The sequence below is a fragment of the Limulus polyphemus genome, unplaced genomic scaffold (genome assembly GCF_000517525.1).
Source record: "Limulus polyphemus unplaced genomic scaffold, Limulus_polyphemus-2.1.2 Scaffold306, whole genome shotgun sequence".
Classification (NCBI taxonomy): Eukaryota; Metazoa; Arthropoda; class Merostomata; order Xiphosura; family Limulidae; genus Limulus; species Limulus polyphemus.
In genome coordinates, this window is record NW_013665916.1 from 38014 (window position 1) to 49519 (window position 11506).

The following is an 11506-nucleotide window of genomic DNA, read 5'->3' on the forward strand; positions in this document are numbered from 1 at the left end:
AGCGCGACTGTGGAAATTAAGTGTATTGCAAAGTTGTATTCAGAAAGAATAAACCAGTTTTATTTAAGAAAGAACTTGTATCGGTAAAGTTTCTTCGGAAAGAATTTTTACGGAAAATTAACTTACGACCAGAGACATAACAATATGAATTACCAAATATTAGCCACCTATACCTGTGTCTCCTCTAGGCTACCTAAAACCCATAAATTATTAATACTTTCCTGCTCCTTTCCAATTGGCTACAACCAGTTTATTATATAAAACATACCCTCCCACATCTTTTAAACAAGAGTAATAATTAAACCACCAACTACTACTGATGTTTTTAATTTTAGTCAAATTAAGTATAGCTTTTTTTATTAGTTTTAGTCTTTAAATCCGCACTCATGAAAATTTAAAAGAATATACGCTTTTATTAAGTTACATGTCACATTTATTCCCACCGTTTCACCAGAATTCGATAAACACAAAACGAGATACAGTTGAAAAAATAAAAGATAAACCTCTTTAATACATATAGGAAATTTTGTTATTGTTAACTTTTTTTCACAAAAACATTTATAGATATATATATATATTTAGATATATTTAGTTCTGCAAGACTGCAGCATTAGTAACATAAATTGTTTATAACCACCTTTTACACTACTCGTACGGGCACCCTATGACGTAATAGAGTCGAACTGGCCTAATTTCAAACCCAGTTTTATTATGGAAACTGTAGTAAGACGTCGTACTTCAGGGATTTGCAGTATTTCTTCCCAACAGTTAATAATTCTATAAACATATTTATAAATACAATGTCCAGTGTTAAAGTTATAAACTTTTTCATATGTCATCAAAAGAATGTCCGCTGTATTAGTCGCCATATTGAATTTCTTGTGAACAATGCAATAACGAACAGAAGTTATGATGTTGCACAGATCTTATATTATACTTTGCAGTGTTCGAGACTTCTCATTAGTTTTTAAGTAAGTTAAGTTTAAGGTGGTTATTGTTGCTTCAATATTTTTTGTAATGTATTACAATAGCAGTTATGTATTAGAAAAGCGTATAAAGAACAGTTTAAAAGTTATATTTTCCAAGTAACACAAGTGGCGCGTAAGGCGCGCGCGTCTGTCTAGTGTGGTATCTAAGGCTTATGTGCATCAAACTGCTTCTGTGGCAGATTGGTTTATTTTGTTAGGAATCGCTTGTTTCGAATGCGCTGCGGGATATAACCGCAAGGTCACCGTTCACTAAATGACTCAAGGCATCGTGTAAAGAGTTATGAAAAACTGATTACTAGTTAGTGGTATACTCATGGAAAGATTGCACAGAGAACCTCAAACCTACACAAGGGATTACAATGCCTTCATCAACGGACTAAGGCAGTTCCATCAAAATCGTGGGTAAGTAAATTGGTAATACTTAATTTTAAATGTAAACTAATGCAGAAAGTTTGGTGGAATTTTTTTCAAATAATATAAGTTTGTTTTGTCAAAATATTAGTATAAATATAAGAGAGATGTAAGTGAAGAATTAAAAACTAAACTGTTCTTCACCCAGGACAAAGTTTCGTCATGTTCCAAAAATTAATGGTAAAGAAGTTGACCTGTATTTCCTCTACAATCAAGTAATTGCATTAGGTGGATGGCAGAGGGTAAGCTATAATTAAATTGTACAGTATTCCTTAGGTTACAATAAATTAGTGTAATATTAAATAGTGCAGTTGTTAAAATAAGCCAATCTCAATTGACTGCCCCAGTTTCAGAACAGAATGAAGCATTTATTCAGTACTTTAATTTAAATGCATAAAGATAAAACTTTCTGAGCCTGGGCACAGTCTCATACACTCTACATGTTTCAGTGTTTTACTTCATCATTTATCAGGACTCATTTTTGCTAGAGCATTGTGAGTCTTATAGAATATTTTGGCAGTTTGTTATTTAACTTGAATGTGATGTCACTTTGTGGTTGAACAATCATAATCTTTTAAACAACATTGTTAGTTTTGATTGTGGTATTTGTCTATATTGGGGGGAAAAAAGATATAAATGGTGTCAAGGTTTAAAAATACATCTCTTATGTGAAAATAAACTGAGAACAAGCTTATGCAATGTTACTGTGTTTTTTTATATACAGGCTTTGTTTAGCAATGTGAGGTAATACTATTACTAGTAATGCTGGTTTTTGTAGAACCAGATTTGGATTTTATTGTGGTGCTCTATTTATTATTAAGATAGTTATATTTAATGCTGATTAAGATACTTTAAAAAGTATGCTTTTGATCTTATAACTATACTATTCTTAAATTATACTAAAATTATTTTGAAATCTGTGTACATGTAAGACAGTAAATTATATACTTTATGTTCAAATTTATTATTATTAGTAACTGAAGTGGCTAGAAAAACATGACATTATTGCTCTTCTGTAAAATTCATACCATGATATTTACTGTTGAGATAATATAGAATGAGACACATTATCATTATATTATAGATACTTGGAATATGCTGGATATTCCTTTATTATGTAGACAGAACATAGATTAGCCAAGCAAAGAGCCAGTTTTGAACCCAAGTCACTCCACTCTCATATTCTTGATTATAAAAAAAATGTTGTTAAACAGGAAATGTGATTTTTTTGGCAAAAATATTTCTGAGTTTTAAAAACGTTTATTGTAACATGTGGACAAGGGGCCATTTAGTCCGTTAAGGATATTCCTCTATACATACACTTAGAGTAAAAATTTTAGCCCATTCATTATTTTTCAGGTCATCCTTGATTTTGCTCTTCAGTCTTGTAAAATGCCAGTTCTCTTACTGCCTGTTCAATAAGGCAGTCAGTCTGTTAGAAACATTTAACTGTTTTAGTGGAATCTAGACCCTCTTTTTCAAAGTTTAAATTTTTCCTCTCACCTTCAGAATAAATATAACACAAAGAAATCAGAGGCCTTTATTCTATCAATCCCCTGGATGATCTTTGAAACTTTAGTAATATCACCTCTTACCCTTCTTTATCTCAAAAGAAAATAATTACAATTACCTATGTTCAGAATTATTGGCATCATTTTTCTGAAGTTTGGGAATATGACAGAAGTTTCTTAGATCACTTTTTGACTGTCTGATTACAATATATTTTGTTTGTGTTAATAAATCTATTTTTTAAGCTTTATTATATATCTTTTAAATGTAGTGGGATCTTGATCTAATTTTACAAACTTGGTTGTGTTTGTAGCACAAGTACAATTATACAATAAGTTTTAAACATATTACAACTGTTGTAAAATGGTGAAGTCTTTTAATATTTTAAATAAATTAAAATTAAATTCAAAATTTAAATACTGGTGAAATTATAAACTTCTATGAACACTTTCTCTGTAAAATTAAGATCTTTTGAAATAATCTGATATCAGGTATTGAAATATGTTATACTACATACAGAGCTCATTTTGTGTTTTTAAATGTTTTGGGGTTAACTTTTAAGTTTCAAAGCAATGGTTTGACTAAGTTAACGGTAGTTTAGATTAGTTACACAAAACTCAGCCATATATATTTATATGTATAGTTTTTTTCTGGTGAAGTATTTGCTTCTAGCAAAGAGTTGTAAGGGAATTATGTTAGTGAGGATGTGAGTTGACTTATTCAGCCTATTTACTATGCAGTGATAATTTGTAGCATAGACAATGTAAAAACCAAATAAATTTTAATTAATGAAAAATGAGATTTTTTTTCATTGAAGAAAGATCATTATATAAAAAAATATGAATGTTAAGAAATCTGCACTGAGAATGGCTTGAACCTGGGACTTGCAACTCTCATTAATTTTCTAGACCAGTGCTTTACAAACTGAGTTAACTGGACTTAGGCCCACACTGTATCCCATTCTGACCACTATAGTTGTTTATACCAATTTTGTTTAAGCTGTTTTTGTAAGTTCAATATAGCATTCAGTTGTTAATGACCTTTCTTCAGCATGTAAGTCACGTAGAGAATGATGAGATGGCATCTACAGGATGAAGAGCCTTCAATCCCCTTGTTTGTGCTTATGGGAGTGCAGATTATAAGACACTAAAAGACTAGCCTTTTTCAAAATATTTCTATTGTCATTCATAATACAATTTGATATATCTCAAATGATACAATATAATAATTTAATTAAGACTGTAACCAGGCTAATTTGACATGGTTTGATTCTGAACACAACCCTCTGTTAGCAGTAATCTGTGACAGAAAATGTGTAGTTAAAATACTTTGATGTAATTTTTCATAATTGAAGCATTTATAGTCTGTTAAAATGACATATGTGAAACTTCTATAATAAATCTTATTCTAATGTCTTATTGTATAAAAAAAAAATCATACTTCACCAGTTATGACATCATACACCATATGATTGTATCCTTACGTAAACCAGATCATGTTTTTTTTCTTAAGTTTTATGATGACAAGATACCAAAAGACAGGGTAGTAGGATATTAATAATTGTTCTTTGGTACAGTGCAAATAAAGCTTCCAGTGATCAAAATGCCTTCTGGAAAATTTTTGTTGCTTACAGTTGCAGGTAGATACTTTGATGTGAGTTTTCATGTTGGCACACAATTTCTATAATGATATCAAACATTTCTATATGAAAGTTAAGCATGTATATTATTTGCAGATTTCTCTGTATTTGAAATGTTTTGTTACCAAGTGCTTTATTACTTCTGAAATTTTACCAACTTTAAAAGTTTTTAGTATTAGTTTTTGGCATAATCTGATGGTATACATAACTACAGTGTATCCCCTCCTTTAAATTCTTGTGATTAACAACTGTTTTTGTTATTTTACACTTAAAACTTTTGCAGGTCAGTGAAATCAACAAATGGGAAGAATTACTTGGAAGATTAAAAATCACAAAAAGCTGTGTTAATGCTGCTCTAGCTCTCAGGCAGATCTATATTAGGTAAGCAGTCTTCATTGCACTGTTGTAAAATACCAGTACTGTGAACAGAGGTCTGAATTTCAAAGTTGGATATATGGTTCACTTTATATTTCATATTTTATGCAGAAAAATGTTTCTGAATGCTAAATTATATATATATCTTACAATTGTCTCTATCAATAATTTTAAACTTATCTGCTTGAAGAATTTTTAAACTTTAACATGATAATGAAAGGGTTAGTTTGAATGTTTTATGTAACTTTTCCCAAAATTATAGACAAAATTTTGGTAGGGCAGAGGGGAGTAACCTAAACTGATCTGTGAACCACATGTACAGCTCTCACACACTTTCATAGTGTTATAAGACCAACTTTTCTGGTCATGTAGCAAAAATAACAAATTTCGTTAAAAATGGGCTATATAAGAAATATTTTGGAATGTTGGTGGGTGGGGGGCACAGGCCAAATGATTTCTGGTTTTTGTAACTATGGAACTTGGATAATTTAAAAAATTTCCAGTCAGTTAGTTGCATATCTCATTCAGTGATTTTGGGAAGAGACTAATAGTTAGTTAGAAGGACACATATTTAAGTGAGTTGTATGAAGCACTTTTGGCCAAAAGAAATGGACATCTGGAGCGGTGTAGCAGGGGGTACATCTGTTGTTAGGGTTGTAGTTAGCTATTGGCATTTAAAACTGTAGCTTGTACTATATATGTAAATAATATTTACAAATATCTTTTGTCTAACAATGTCTAACTCAACTGATGAATTCTGGAATTGAATGAAAAGCCTCTTGGGCAGTGACATGTTGGAGACAAGAAATATCTGAAATGTTATTTTTACACACCTTTGATTTTAAAATTGGCAGGGTGTGGAGAGATGTGTCAGTTAACATTATTTTTATCACGAGTATTATTAATTATTGTTAATAATTTAATACATTTTTTGATTGAGTTAAAACTTAAAAAAGAAGGTAATATATCTAAGTAGCCCATTAAAATAGACCCCCATCTGCTGTATTGTCTGAGATCATTTTTACATATAACAGTTGCTTGAAGCAATGCATGTGTTATCACAATAATGGTATACAAACAACTACTTAACCATTTTACTAACTAAACTTGTTTTTGAAGGTTTCAAGTTTTTGGTTGTAAATATTGCTGCTTAACCTACAGTACTTGATGTATTTTCAGAGTTAGGACTTCCCAGTTATCATTAATAGTGCAAGATACATTAATTACACAGATCTGCGATTTTATACTTCATAAAAGTTATTTTGGTTTTAATAACGGATATTCCATAATTCTGCTACGCAGATTTCGAAAATGATATTTTTTTCTATCATGTAAGGATTTTTAACAAATCGGGAAGAAAAACTCTTACTTAGATCAAATTATTATTTCGTTTACTACAATGAACCTTTTTTATTAATATGTTTGTTAGCAAAAATACAAACAAACGGAAGAAAAGGGAAGAAAACTGATTTCTTTGTTGTTAAGTCTACGTCTTTTAGTGTCAAAACTACGTGTTGTGGTCTTTCTTTTATGTATTGCGTTATGACGTTTTGCGAAAAAACTGTACGCGATAGAGAAAAATGGATATCATTTTCGGATTCAGCGTACAGGAATTACTGTAGAACATGTAAAAATTTGAAGACAATAAAACCATCACAGACCTGTATTATTTTTCATTATTTTAGTAGTCCTAAATAGTAGCGTCAGACCTCATTTGTTCCAGAATCTAATTAACTTATTACGTTACTAACATTAATAGCCTAAACAATATAGCATTATTCCAACGTAGTTACATTTGATACAAGGTATTCATACTTGTGTAACACAATTTAGTTCTTTCTATTTAAACGTGTGTTAAATTTATATATATTGCTTGAGTAGTATATCCTTTAGGTTCGATCACCTTTAACCCAAACGGACATGTGAGAAATAACTTGTTTGTTAAATGTGTTTAACTGCCAGAATTAATGTCGTCGAAATTGGCCGTCATTGTTATTCATGTAGAGACAAACACAAACAAGTGCTTAACGTAAACAATATTAGACTACGGGAAAGCCTTTTTAGCACATGTTCTTGTAGTGCGGCTTAGCGACACTGTTTACCTCGTAATTGGAACATTTAGTTTGTATTAGAGTACAAAAAGAGAAATTAGCAAATAACATTGACATTAGCGAAAAGTTTCGGAAAATTAGGTATAAAGAAATTAAATGTGTTTTGCTTCAATTTAATAAAATAATGAACCAAATGATTGGCATTAAGTTAGTGACCTATATTCGCCTTGTTTAACAGCTTACAAAAAACACACAAAAACTTGTGACTAATCACATGTTTTAACTAACCCTAAAACTAGACTAGTTAGAAGGTTATTAACAAAAAAATAACTAATAAGGCAAAGCGATTGTAGGCCGCTAATTAATGTTAACCATGTTCGGCAATTAGCCGCCAAAAATACCACACCGTAACTACCTATACCAGATAGTAGAAAAACGACTCTGTTGTTAGTGTTGTTCAGCCCATCCAAACATGAGCGTTGTTCACTATCACAATTGTACAAAGAATTCTCTTTTATTTTTCTAACCCCCTCCCCCTCCCATAATGTCGGAGTTTAACACAATTACAAACGCACGTGTAACCTAGTTGGACACTTGGATTTTGATTTTTTGTGTGTTTTTTTTTTTGCGTTTGTGGTGAACTTAAATTAGAAAGATATTTTTGTAAACCGTATATACAGCTTCAGTTTTTTAACCACTGTATCAGGATTAATTTGATATTCTTTGGTCTTTTTAACATCTACGAAATTTTTTTATTAGTCGCAATGTTATTCGACAATAGTAAATTTTAATCTCACTTATTCTGTAATTATGTAGCCATATTACTGTTGATACGTGTATACAATAACTAATTAAATCATTACAAAATACATCTCCACTACCTATAGATATCTTGCGATTTGGGGTGCAGCGTTGGATAACGTAATATATGAACAATAAGGAACAATATAGAGGGAGCTGGTAATTTAATGTATTTTAGGTAGGTTAGTTAGGAGTGAGCGTTTTAGCTTAAGGTACAGCTCTCTCTCTCTCGTGCACACACATACATGTGTATCATGAATCTGGTGCGATAGTAGTCGTTTTAGGCTAATCAAAAAATTAATGGTTGGTGAAAGAATCTTCCTCGTTATAATTATTATTGTTTTGTGTGTTCGTGTCATATACTGGTAGTTAGGACGCTCCACTCGCAGTCTGAGGGTTGCGGGTTCGAATCCGTGTCACCAAACATTCTAGTCATGTAAGGTTCCGTCTCAGTCGGGGTGTAAAAATTATTGGCTTCCAAAAATTAGTGGACGATGATCTCACACTAGTTAGGATTAAGGTTGTTACAGAGAAGAAATGTGTCGTATAACCCTACTACCAACATATTATATGCTCGCTGTCACCATGTTCGTAATTGTGGACGACTTCTTAACCATGTTTATCGTATTTAGAGATTTGTTAATGGACATTTACTGACCTAAATAGCAAACATCGTCGATTTGTTTTATATATTCGGTATGCCACATTTTCCATCTTTTTCATAAGATGCTTTGGTAACTGTGCTACACAATTACGAAATTAGTACACGTTGTTTTGAATTCTTCATTTGGATTGATAAAGGGTATTTTACCGAAATATTTTATTCACGCGGATTGCCAGTATACAAACATATTGCACTGTTCTTCTATTGTTATTCGATCGACTCGGGAGTCTTAAATAATTGTAAAATCTTCTTGTGGTGATGTGCCTGAAAATATAGCACGAGCTACAGGTTGCATTTGTTGATTAGGTTGTTAGTATTAGCAAGAGTACGCGTAGTGAACTCGCAAGGAATAATAGGTCGAAATACGTGTACACTATACTTGATAGTAGCTCCAGCTGAAAGGAGCTGTGGGTTTATTTCATGCTTGGGATGTTACGTATTCACCGGGTGCTATAAATTGATAATTATACTTGTGTGACACATAGTGTAGTAGATACGGATAGTGAGTCTTGTTTAATTAAACAGAAATTTACAGGAACATACAGTGAAGTATTCTTTATCTTTGTACATAACTTATATTTGCAGCTTGCAGGTGAAAAACAAGCAAACGTTGATCACGGTCGATTTTACCTGCTTTGAATATCTATGGCTTGGGTACTTATTGTCGATGTTTGAATTTTTATTTGTTTATCCTCAAATTACCTACTTTTTATATACCGTATAAGACTATTAGGGCTACATATATTAACTTTTGCTTGTTACAGTATTAGGTCTGAAGAGGTAACGAAAGAGATTCTATAAAATAACTTTCAACGTAGAATAATAAAGAAATCTTTGCATTAAAAAACTGAGATTAACTGCAGAGTTAACTGTGTGTTTGTTTACCTGTGTACGTCTTTTAGTTATATATAGACAATGTAATTATAAAAGTCGGATCTATATGTAATTTACTGTAAATAGTTTGGAAAAACATACTTTAAAAGCTGGTGGGATTCTATTTGTAATTTTAGAATTAAAATACAAGTGTAGAATTACTACACCATATGCAACCTTGGATTACGTCAACACCACGCAAGAGAAGTTAAGAGAGACCATATTTAAATAAATATCAGTTGTGTTTATGGCCTTTTTTTGTGGATATATTACTAATTGATAATGATTATCTGAACATTATTATAGTATATATAGTAAGTCGATCATCACATTTAACTTGACGGTATGTTACATTTATGATTGTTCGTATTATGAGCTGTATCTTCTATCATACATTCTATTCCAGAACAATATTCTGTTACTGTTTACGTTCATGTTCTAACAACGTCCGTGTTTATTCCGAAGTGTAACTGTATGTAGGAAGTACGAGCTTATTGTAAAAGCGTCATACCACAGCTGGCATGCGTTTTAATTGACGTACAAAACCTATCGAGAATAGCAAGCTTGCTGTACACGTGCATGCAGTGAGATTTTTTAATGTCGATATGATAATGTTTCTTTGAGTGAACTCATAATATTGGTAACTAGGCACGGGAAACAAAAACCTGAGAATTAATTAGAAGTTATTTGTTCAGTCGATTGGGGGGGGGGGGGGATTTGCAGAAACTTCTGTAAATACTCTCACGACCAAACTTTGTGTTTACATTGCTATGTTATTAGTCATAAACTATATACCTCTGTATAAAACAGTCACGTGGTGCACCACGCTACAGCAGCCTGCATCGTGGACTTCGGAAGTCATTGTTGCAACGTAAGGAACCTACCTGTTGTTGCGTTATGAACGCTGATGGGTCAATATCCTCGTATTACGAGTGAATGCGCTTAGCAAAGACAACCACCTATACCCACGATAGTTTTGAAGGTTAAGGTCGTATTATCAAACACTTTCACACACCGATGCTTCCATCATTCTCAGTGGCATTTGTCAGCAAGTTAATCAGATTAGACGTTTTACTGAAATAAAGCAGTCTCAAAGCTTGTGTTTTTATTCAAAATTTAGTTTAGTTTTAAACCATTCTATGTTGTTTTGATCAAGATCCCGTAGATAATACATCTCTTGTTATTCATCATAAAAACAGTTATCAAACTTCTTTGTTTCTCTCCTTTTTAATCTAGAAATATTCAGTTTTGATTTATGTGAGACAATTCAACTACTTTTTATAATTGTGGAATAATTACATAGCTTCTGTTTTTTATAATTACCAGTTTATTTAAACTTAATAAAAACACAAAGCATAAAAAAGAAAAAAATCTTTGGGAATTATATATATATATATGTCATGATTGTTTAAACTTCCTTTCTTTTAATGTACTGATAAAATGAGCAACTCATTTTCAATATTTTTCTGTAACAGTTATGAACATGAAAATGCACAGGGTTTAAACTTTTTGTTTGGAAATAAGGCACATAAAACAAAAATAGTTTTTAAATATAAATTATTGGACAAATCTCTTAATACTCAGTGAAGCTCAGATTAGTTAAAAATCACTTGGCTTTGAAGCAAAAAACATTTCGATGTCATCTTTAACACCTTCCACATTTGCATACTTTTTCCCATTAAGATGGTGTTGCAGCAAACAAAAAAGATGGTAATCTGATGGTGCCATACCTGGAGAATATGGTGGGTGGATTAGAACTTCACAACCCAATTTCATAATCTTGTGTTGCGTCAAACATGCCACGTGTGGACGTGCATTGTCATGAAGAAGAACAACACCTTTCCAATTGACGAGTGATAGGCATTTCTGATGAAGGGCTTGATTTAAACATTCCAGTTGCTGACTATAGATCTCAGCATTGACAGTTCACTGTGGATTGAGGAGTTTGAAATTAATTACTCCCTTGATGTCCCACCAAATGCAAAGCATCACTTTCTGCAGATGGAGTCCAGGTTTTGGTGTCAGAAGTGGTTTTTGTCCAAGATTGAGCCATTGTTTTTGGCATTTAATATTTGCATAGAGAATCCATTTTTCATCACTGGTGACAATTCTGTCCAGAAATGATTCATGTGCATTATGCACCAGAAGAGACGAAGCAATGTTTACATGTTGGAAACAGTGGATCTAGTTGGAG

General features: G+C 31.9%; 1 pseudogene; it reads left to right on the top strand.

The window, feature by feature from the left end:
- Positions 1-693: 693 nt before the first annotated feature.
- Positions 694-11506, top strand: part of LOC106457232 — a 58394-nt pseudogene continuing 47581 nt past the window's right edge.